At 43.3% G+C, this 11,120-nt stretch overlaps 1 protein-coding gene across 1 annotated transcript in view; it reads right to left on the minus strand.

The window, feature by feature from the left end:
• MICAL2 (microtubule associated monooxygenase, calponin and LIM domain containing 2) overlaps positions 1 to 10,677 on the minus strand; it is a 73,744-nt gene extending 63,067 nt beyond the window's left edge. The window contains exons 1-2 of the mRNA XM_026082508.1: positions 10,594 to 10,677; positions 9,280 to 9,398 (exon numbers count right to left, since the gene is read on the minus strand). The gene's annotated coding sequence lies outside the window, so the exon portion shown is untranslated. The remainder of the gene's footprint in view (positions 1 to 9,279; positions 9,399 to 10,593) is intronic.
• Between the last annotated feature and the right edge of the window lie 443 nt (positions 10,678 to 11,120).

Genomic DNA, 11,120 nt, shown 5'->3' on the forward strand with positions numbered 1-11,120 from the left:
TTAACTGGTTCTAGATTTGCGGAGCGCCTGGTACGGCAAGGTCCTGATTAGAGCCAGCTTTGTTGGAGAAAACAACATTTTAAAAAGGAAAGAGATTTATGAAAACAACTTGGGTCAATGCATTTTTGCTTTAACACAGCCCAGACGCTGCCAGCCCGCCAGATACCCGACGGCTGGTGCAGGAGCTGAGTCCCGGAGCTCCCAGCCCCCCGAAGCCGCCCTGAGGGGGGTCTGAGCCCACGGAGCTGCCACCCCCACTCCAGGGCCCCGCGGAATCAGCCCGGCAGCCGGGAGCCCTCGCAGCCTGACACGTACCAAGTGCTGCATTCGTGTTTCCAAAAAGGGGAACTGGGGAGTGGGAACAGCCACAGGTTTTTCAAATATTGGGAATGGGAAATTCTGGAAGTTTTTATCCAACTTCTCATCAGAAGAAAACCTAAATTCCTTTTGCCAAAATGCACTTGCATAAAACAAGCCAACTGAAGACATTAAGACGTACTTCATTACTACAGTTCCTTCACATACAGCTCAAACAATTCTAATACCCCCTACATCTTGTACAGACCAAGAAGAAGAAACCAAGAACTGACTGAGAAAAGAAAAATGGGGGAAAAAAAGATGGAGATAAGCATTTTTTTGGATGTAACCTATTCATAAAGGAAACACTGTGAAAGTTTTTCATTTTACAAATATGATTTTTAACAAGAAGTTGTTTAACCACTGAGCCAGAGACCTTGCATGAGCTTGCACTACTCTCTGGTTTTACAGCAGCATGGATTTCTGCCTCTCCTGAGGGCAGATAAGCAGCACTGCTTGTATTTCACTGAAATGTGCAACCAGGTCTCTATCTGCATGCAAGTTACCAAGCTTTAGTTATGCAGGAAAAAAGGGCTAGCTAACRCCTTAACAGGGCACATTACTCTTGTGATTAAATACTAACGCAGCCGGTGCCCTAAGAGCTAAACGCGCAGGGGGCAGAGGTTTTGTTGCACCGTCTTTCCAAGGTGGGACATCCTTGGGGCTCACTGCAGGGGGTTCTGGGTGTTCATAAATCCACGAAAACAGCACAAAACTAGCCTTCACATGTGTCGCAGACTGTGCCGCGGCCTCCCCCCGCAACGCAACGATGGACRGCGGGGCTGAAAGACCCCCACGCAGCACCACTCACTCCTCTGCTACAAAGAAAACCCAAGTTGGCAGAAACAACCCTACTGGAAACGTTTAAAGAAGATCATTCACTACCTTTTGGCCTTGTAAAGCTTGGGGGTGGGGGGAAAAAGAGCTTCAGACCTACTCTTGGACACTTCTTTCTACTCTTTCCAGCTAGGACTTAGGGCTTTTTTTTAAGATACATGAAACGTTTTTTTTCAAACACTGTTTGCACTGCTACTCGGATTACCAAAGAGAATGAACAAGTGATAAACAGCATAAAGCAAAGAAAGCAATGATACCTTCTGAAGCAAAAAGCTAAACTATGATGCATGTAAATCACAGTACTTCCCCTTTTGATTCCAAACTGAARTTAAAAACAGGTTCTTCAGCACATACTGCACCCACAGGCATGTGGCCACCGCTCACCTTCAGGAGCTGGGCAGTTATCGAGCAGAAGAGGAGGCATACGCTGCACGTATCCACTTGGAGCCGGTGTGTCGTCTGCCCAAAACTATTCACTTGATATGGGCTCATCCCACCCAAAAAAAGTGAGTCTCAACATACAAATTAAACCTCAAATGAAATACTTCAGAGAGGAGGAAGCAGGGAACACATTTATATCAGCTCTGAAAGCAAAATATTCACACAGTGATGCTCCCTTTTGCATGCAAGTCACACTACAGCCAAATTCTGCTTAAAGAAAACTCTCGAACCAACAGCCCAAGGAAACAGAAATAAAATTTGAAAAGTGCTGCAGAATAAAGAAAGTGCATGTACCAGTTGAGAGATTTCCACAATGCATTTCTAAATCATAAATCCTTAAGAAATGGAGCTAGGAAGTGCCCGCACACAAAACCACACGCGTGCACATCCCAGGACACGGCACAGCAACTGGGCTTACAGGTGCATCTCCCAGGGCTCCCGCTGCCGGGAATTTGGGATCTTTGAGGAAACTCGTCTGCAGCATTTCATATGACAGCACGTCTCCRCTGCACGACCCGAAGGCCTCCCCGCCCCGGCACGCCGAGCCGAGGCTCCTGCACCTCTGCCCGTCACCTGCTGCCGGACGCGGCCAGCGAGCGCCCCTGGGGAAGCAGCCCAACGAAACAGCCCCCTGCATCCCCCGCGCATACTGCCTTTAAAAAAGGGGGAGAGCCCAGCCATCGCACAGATGGCTAATGATCGGCCCCAGGAACCTTACAGGCACAGACACTTAGCGTGCTAAGAGGTGTAACAAACCCGACATGCTTACATCTCCCTAACCAGAAAACCCAGATTGTTAGTAACGAGTACGAACACAACTAACACACAAACTTCCAAACCGATTTCACTATGTTCTTGCTTAAATCCTGTTTTTCTCTGGTCCCTACAAGTGCCTGCCAGTGTGTCTTACGGCACAAAGCTGAGAATGTCGCTGCTGGAATTTTAAATTTTAAGCAAAAGTGACAGGAATATAATCCAGAATATAGGCTTAGAGGAGAGGAAAAGCAGGGAAGGAAAAGGTAAAGGCAGAACCCTGAATGAGCAACTTAATGTGATTTGGCCCAAGTCTCACAGCCACTTAGTCACTTGCTTGCAGAAATCCACCACAGTTATGAAATTATAAGCAATACTGGCCAGCAACGTCAGGTCAAAATATCTCGAGTGAAATCTTAAACATGCTATACAAGCAAAAAGTCCAGCTGTTTCCACCTCTCCTTAGCCTAGGCAAGGTTATCATTACACTGTGCCACTGCTGTAAAACAAACCCAGTCATCTAAAATTGCAGCACGGGGAAGATGGCTCTGCCTCCGCCGGGGTGTGCCAAGCGAAACTCGCCACGGTGCCGCGCAGCGCAGCGCCGCGCCTGACCCAGCACGCCCTCCGCTGCGGCGCTGCTCAGCCACCACGCGGCAAATAAACGCCGTTTCTTCCGGCCCCCCAGCTCCTACGGGTAACAGGGGCACCTGCAAGTATGGGAAGAGCTGGCACACTGCAAATGAAGTCCAGAAAGCATTAACAGGGGAAAAAGTCACAAAATGTGAAACAAGCATTTGCACTGGACAATGACTGTGAATGTTCTATTTAAAGTAAAAATGTATCAGGGCAGGAACAGTGGAAATCAGGATCCTATCTGAAAAATAAAAAGGTGACTGCAAATATACGCGACAGGAATTATTCATGTGAATATAACCCTGCAAAACTATTAAATATTTAATACAAATGTTGTCTTTTTTGCTTAATTCTAATGAACAGGGCAAGAAAGTTTAATATTTCTGTTGTCAATATCAGTCTCTAATGACCAGGCCCAGAACCATCAATTAGTTTTCATTTTAAATTCCCTAAACCTGGTGGAGACCAGAAAAGCTCTCTCCCTTGGAGATCTTCCTCCAAGAAAACAGAAGAATCATTAAAATCAAAATGGAATCATCATGCACAGAAAGAAAACATCATTTGGCTTAACCACTTCCTCCAAAATTAGAAAAAAAAGAAGTTAATTTCAGCCCTACTTCTGGCATAATATCATAACAAAGTATTAGACAATGGGCCAAACCCATGTGGCAAGAAAGAAATTTGGATTGAAAACATGAGCTGCTTCTTAGTATGACAAGAGGTGTAATTTTCTCATTAGAGAAACAGAGTCATTAAAAATAAATGCAACTAAGACTTCCACGAACTCTTCGGAGGCGGTGATCATAACCTGACAAAGTCCCTTGGTATCTAGAAAGCAAGTCAGATAAAGCAACAAAGAAAGTTCACTTGCCTTCTGCTTTGCAAAAGCACCACTAGTTCTTTCTCACACACACTGTCAATAAGCTYTGCATGGGCGTCAGTGTATTGGCTACAGGGCAGCTGATCAGGCAGACAGAGAAGGAAGGATTTACAATTCTTCGCTTGTCTGTATGCTACTTCAGGAGAGCCGAAGAAAGATTTGAATAGTAGTAGCTCGCAGGCTCTCYGAGTACTAAATTACTCAAGTGAAAAATCTGTGATACATTGCACCAATATTTACTTCTAAATGCAAACTTGGATGCAAATACAGGCCTGCTTCACATTATATGCCATTCCTTTATTTACCTTGGAAAACAGCGAACTAAAAGCGACACTTAAATACACAGCTGTTTTCCAGAAGCAGATATTTGTAGTTATATCAGTCTGAGCTTTCAAAGGAGCCCAAATCACTTCAGGAAAGATGTATCCTATTAAGTTCTATGCCAGTTATGGCCTTTTGAATGTTTTACTTGTCAAAAAAAAAAAAGACACAAAATCTCACCTCAAAGGGCAAGAGTTTCATATTGACATTGCTTTGTAGAACTACCTGCTTTATTTGACCATCTGAAGGGTGTATATAAATGCTCCTTTAGAAAAAGCTGAGTCAAAAAACTATCAAGCACAGTGTCAAGTCATTTGTGTATTTTTTGAAGGTCAGGTTGTACCTTGGACCTACCTTTGTAAGAGGATAGTGTTGTGAACAACGTATTAGTGTTGCACCTTGCCCTTAAATAGCTGTATAATTCCTTTTGTTCTGTATTAATGCTTGATAAATGCACTGTAAGTGGGAGACAAATATTCCGACTCCATAACTCAGCTCGAAGAGGCTTCTACAAGCACATTACTAATAGCATCAGTCCACTCATTAAGTCAAATAGTAGCTAAAGAAGTGGCTATTCACACATTCAGTGGCATGTATTTAAATACATACATAAAGAAGGCCTTAAGATGTTACCAAGCTTCTGCATTTATCATGAAAAAAACATCAGAAATATTGCTAGAGCCCTTTAAATGGATCTATTCAGGAAGAAAACATGACTCCTTTCTTGGTTTAAAAAAAAAAAAAAACGGAGAGAAAGAAAATAACCCTGCTCTTAGCATTTTTGCAGGAACAAGTTAAGATAAAGAACTCGTGGCTCCCCCTTTCCCACTTAAATCCAGAGAGGAAACCCCCCCGCTGTGGGGTTTCACCCCAGAGGGGAAGGGACGACTGCTGCCTCCCACCTCCCGGGGTGATTTTCTTACCCCCAGGAGTCGTTATGTCTGCGGTGAACGGCAAAGGATGCTGCCCTGCCCCAGGTCAGCATCCCGCCGCGCCACCCAGGGGAAGCGGTGCTCCCCGAGGGATAAAGAGCCTCCTGCCCATGGCTACTCCATAGTTATCTTGACAATTGAGATTTTTTTTTTTTTTCTTTTAAATCAATGTGCACAAAGCTGGTTGCCCTGGTGCACATTAACATATTTTCCTGTCCACTTATCAAAGCATCAGAGTTACAAATAAGATGTGCCTGACCCGTAGTGTTGGTTGTGCAGCCCTGCAGCACATCCCGTGCTGTATTACCTTACTCATTACCCCTCCGCTGCAGTTTCAGCTCAAACACCTGCTCCCAAATAGATACCAGGTACCCCGGACAAGAGACGGCGCCTCATGAAATATTTGGCACGTTGTCTCAAATTACCTTTGACATGCACGGTTATTTATACTTCGTGGCACACTGCATGCCGCTGTGACAAGACAGCATCACATAATACTCTATGTCAGGAATGCAGGCAACAGATTTAAACCAATCCTCACTTCAAGACACTTTTACTAGGAAGCAGGTCACAAACTGGGTAATATCCGTTTTATGCACTGAGAAATGTGTGTTGTTCATTTCCAGGAAATAAAAGCAACCACCCTTAATCCTTCTCCCCCTCACACACACAACCCATCAGAACAATAGAAAGAGGGTTTCTTTTGTCGTAACAGGTTTACTATTGGGACATATTTAGTTCAGCACGCAAAGCTCATTCTTTTTAATGCATTTGCTAGAATACCTTCTAATGTTGACTCAGTACCGAGGCACTGTTTCAAAGGGCAATTACAGCAAGAAGTATTTGGTTACATCCACTCAATTCAGCTTCGAATTATGCACCGATAGTTCATATTTATGGAGCTCGTTTCCAAGCCCCAAACTCATGCACATTTCTGATGTTCATTCAGCCACACTGATGCTCTGAACACAAATACTGTAGGAAGAAGCGTCAGCTGTTACTAAGACACGGAAGACACCCATGTTCTGCATTCTCCTTATGAAGAAAAACTCTGAAATCTGAAAGATGGCTCCAGATGTCAATATCCTGCTGTCCCTACAGCTGTGCCATAACCTGCACAAACTCTTAATTTTCTGAACTGACAAAAAAAATAAAATGCAGGTGACAATCGTGGGAATTCTTAGCACTCAGTGAAAGGGGGAAACCAAATATTGAGTAGAAAGATAGCAGTTTGGATCTGAAAGAGAACTCATTCATATAAATTATCCAAACCCGAGCATCACGTTTCATTAGCCATTCCTTCGGGGCAATTAGGATGGAAATTAGGCCTGGAGAAGGAAGATCTCGCACTCAGAAAGCTGCCTCCTTAACAAGGCAAGGAGAGACACATGAAGATGCTGTTCAAGCCTGGGAAATATCTCTCAGTGGGAGAAAAGCAATGGAGATTCAAGAGACCCACTGTGCCAGACCCTCTGCCAGGGTGAAGCAAGGAGGACAAGAGGACAAAAATAAAAATCACCTTGACTATGCACTTAATACCATGAAGTCAAGCCCCAGTACTCGCTGCAACACAAGCCCCGAGTCTTCTCCTAGTGCATTCAAATTGCTACTTAAACATTATTCCCCAGCTCAGCACAAGGTGACACAGCATAAAGAAAATCCATAATAAACAGCCTGATAAAAAGCACATACAAGATATGATCCTGTGCAAAAGGAAGCTGCTGTGATGAGTAAGAGGAAACCAAAAACCACCCACTATCTTGTAGAATAAAGTTCACTAAGGGTGGTGTTTAACCAAAGAGGGTTTTTTTCAGCTGGAAAGAGTGTCAGCAGAAACACTGTGTTGCATTATGAATTTCTCCCTTGCTTTTAGCAACTGTCTTCGTTTCTCTAAATTCATCTGTGTTGCCCTGTGTGCGCAGGTTTGAAGGCCAAGGCTATCGCACATCCTGAACACCACTAACAGATGGGTCTTACCTCAGCCCATAACAAGGATTACAGTTATCGCGATACACCCTCATCCAATTACATGCAAATAAGAATGCCACTATCTGACAAACCCAAGTCTTCCCAAAGAGGAGGGGGAAAAAGCATATTCTGCTTTTGCTTCACCTCCTCTCTGCTGTTTTCTGCAAGGGTTGATATTTTTTATGCTGGACTCCCTGGTATTTTACTCACACATGACAGACTAGGAGCAAATATCTTGGAAGATTTAAAAGCCTTCCAACTGGCTATTCAGGTAAGAAAGCACCAACAAAATATGTTATGTAAAATAAAAACCATTTTGAGGCACTCAGCCTTAAAAATAACACCGTATAAAAGAAATCTTAACATTTTTCTGTTGCAAATTTTATAGATGTTTGAATTGCCATAAAACAATTTAAAGTTGATTACAAAAATCCCCACATATTCCCAACAAAAGTTTATCATGGCACTGGAAATTCTGTTTTGCCGCTTGGATATAGCAGTCACACACAAGGATAAATTGAAATACCCTCTTGTGCATTACTACAGTCCACACAGGTGATAATCTGCAAGCTTAAAAAGTCTGACAAGGGTTTATCATGGACTAATGGATGCAAAGAAATTGCTTTTTAAGAAGCCAAAACTCCGTAACTACTCATTTACAGTGCTGAGCACAGTCATTTTAAAATCCGAATTGGTAATATCCACTTGGCTGAATGTAGCATGTAGAGAAACTGTTGGCGTCATTTGTCTAGATCAATACAGATGAGATGATGGTGATAAAAAATAAATAAATAAATAAATCTAATCCACATATTCACAACACACAATTGAATAAGCCATCTGCCTGAAGGAGCCAGGTCCCAAATATGTAGCATTTTGAGACCAATTAACAAAATGCAGCAAAGTGTACAGTAACAGAGAGGACAGCTAATCTCTGAACTGTTGTTTTGTCTTCAGAAATATTTTCTGCTCACAAGGTCTTATCATCATGGCTTAAGGAGGAAAAAAAGCAAGAAGAAATGAACTCACGTTCAGATTTTCTGCTACTTACATCAGTGTTACTGGGACACAGAAATAAAAACAAGCAGAACTTGAACTAACAGTAGTTTTAAGTGTCTGTTTTAATTAGTGCTGTGGTAGTATCTACCTGTCCTGACAAGGAATCAGGCTTTTCTCCCCTCCGCGTTGGGTGCTGCTCACAAAAATTTGGAGGAAAACAAAACCAAAAAACCCCCTCACTGAATGGAAGTCTGGCACAGGAAAAGGGCTAGATAGCAGCTCACATTTAAGCACAAGACAATTTTTTTTTCCTTTCATGGAACTAAGGCAGACTCTAAACATGACTAAAGATCAGTTTGGGGATGTTTTCACTTGCTTGTAAATGCAACTATGTGTAGATGAAAGAGTTATAGTCTTAGTCATCTTCTCCATGTCAAAAATAAACCGAGCAATTTCCAGAATGTGTCATAATACAATATTAACTATGTATCTGCATAGTCACTGAATCAGTGGACACTTAATATCCTTAATATAGAATATCTGTATTTGCTGGAACCAGTGCCACGTAGGATGCTGCAATACCCCGAACTGCTAACACCACTTTTGAAGGACTCTGTGTGCAGCAGAAATGCCTCCAAATGTGGTCCCAAAGATAAGCAAACCAGAGTCCCTCCCTCCCTCCCTCCCTCCCCCATGCCCCTGGGAGGCAGCGCCTCGTCCACCAGGACACAGGACTTGGCCGTGATGCCAGGGGAGCCGAGCCGAGCTTGGGAGCTCCTGAGGAAGGTTAGACGTTACCAAGGACTCACAACAAACGCTGCAGCCACGTGGGAGATTCCCAGTGGGAAATACACAGCATTTGAAAGTTTTCCCTTGAGTTTTCAAGATGCTAATTATAAAATACCAGAGCAGTGAGGCAGCTGGAGCAGATACAAGGTACGCGCTGGAAGAGGTGGGAGGCTTGAAGCATGCTCACAGCGAAACAGGATAGCAAGCACCTCTCCTGCTTTAGGGTCTCTTAAAGAGCATTTCCATCCCAAAAATGAGCTCTCTCTCATCTCTGCAAGGAATGGGACACGGACACTGMCCAAGAAAATGCTACTTCAGAATATCTTAGAAGAACAAAAAACGTTTATCTTTTCAGATAATACTTACTTCTAGATCCTAGACACAACTCAGGCAAATCTGAGCTCCTCACAAACCGCAGCGCAACCACCGCTCCAACGCTGGGCATGTCAGACTGCCCTGTGCTCCCAGGGCAACACCRAGAACCACTAAGAACAAAAAAAAGAAATTCGGAGTTTTAAACAGAGATGATTTCTCATTTCTATACTTCTGCACTTTACATACTACATTACACTTCCATGACTTGCTAAGCATTCACCCATTTTTATAGATGGGACAGGCCAAAGCCAAGTGGCTGCAGGGCAAGAGGAATTCAAATGCCGCATCCTTCTGGTTTTCCATCTGGGCTTCATGTCTCTACCCCACATTGTAAACTGCATCTCCAATATCTTTTTCTAGTACTATGGAGAGAACAGGGTTAACCAATGTCAAGCAGCATTTTAAAGCTTTTGTTCCTCAGGTATTAACTTCACAGGTCTTTCTAACATAGGAGATGGCATATGTTTTCCAACAACAAGCCTGAAAAGCAGAGCTGAATAAAATGCAAGAATCACAAGCACAGGTATCTAGCTAGTCAGTCCAGTCATAAAACATGTCTTGCAGCATGGAGACAGCCAAGCTGTAGGAAAAAAGACTGAGAATTTCTAAACCCAAGTTAAAAAATGAAAAGTGACCACTATGCCTGTGCTGTAACTAGGTGTACCTACTCACAGCAGCTGACTTACGGCATATTAATCTCTTTACTTTGGGAGCATGTTGCTCGTGACCCCATAACCCCAGCTCTGTGCCACTACAACTTCTGTTATCTGCCTGAAAGGCAGAGGGGGCAGGGAGCCGTGATAAGGCGAGGTGGGGCTGGATTCAAAGTCAGGGGAGCAAAGTGCCCAATTAGTGCTTTAGCTAGTGAATAAAATGGTTACAAAGGTAAAGGCAGCACTTGTATTTTAAAAGCAACCTGTATGTTTAAGCAGAGAATTGTAAAATTCTTCTATGTTTTTCCCATTTATAAAGAAGTGAAACATGACATAAATCGAGATCAAATGCAAGATTCGGTCTGAGTAAGACTAGAACGTGTTGAGTGCTCAGTGATTCAGTGCAATTTCAATTCCTAAAACATTTACTGTCTTCATTATACACAGGGGAAAAAAAAGTGTACAATGTTGCTAAAGTTAGGAGCAAAAGCTTGCTGATGCTTCAGGACAGTGTTTTACAAGCAAATTCTCCGTACAACTCGTCCTATGGAAAGGATAAAAATCAGTGTATTTAGAGAAATACCCAGATACTTCGAACTAACTACAGGTGAACATGTACTTGTTTAGAGTACTTGCGTAAATGATAACATACGTGATTTCCAGTTTGTTTTTTGGCTAATCTGTTTTTCCACCCAGGTAGTATTTTTAGCAGAATGGCGAAATGAGGGAAGTGAGGTGCCCTCTTTTCTCCCTGACCAAGGCACTTGGCGAGCATCAATTAGATGTTAATATTCCTGGGAGGCAAGTGTGACAAGTTTTATTACACCATTTTAAAGATTAGGAAACCGAGTCACGGGGAGATTAAGAACTTCCTCAAAACCAAGAGCGAGGTGAGCGGCGGTGCCCGAAAGGCCGCGGGTGTCCCAGGGCCCTGCCCGGCAGCACGGGACCGAACGCGCCGCCTCACTGCGAGATTTGGAGCCTCTCCGGCAAAAATAAATAAATAAGTAAATAAATAAATAAAGATCCAGACGCGAATATTAAGTTCCCTGGCCATGCCAGTGCGCCTCGATTTTGACCTGCGGGGACCATCTTTAGATGCAAGAAATGCAATTTGGTCGTCCTGCCCAGATCGCGTCTTGGCTGAAAGCACCAGCGCGGTTGCCAATTGTAAACTGT

The sequence above is a fragment of the Apteryx rowi genome, unplaced genomic scaffold (assembly GCF_003343035.1).
Source record: "Apteryx rowi isolate R43461 unplaced genomic scaffold, aptRow1 scaffold_58, whole genome shotgun sequence".
Lineage (NCBI taxonomy): Eukaryota > Metazoa > Chordata > Aves > Apterygiformes > Apterygidae > Apteryx > Apteryx rowi.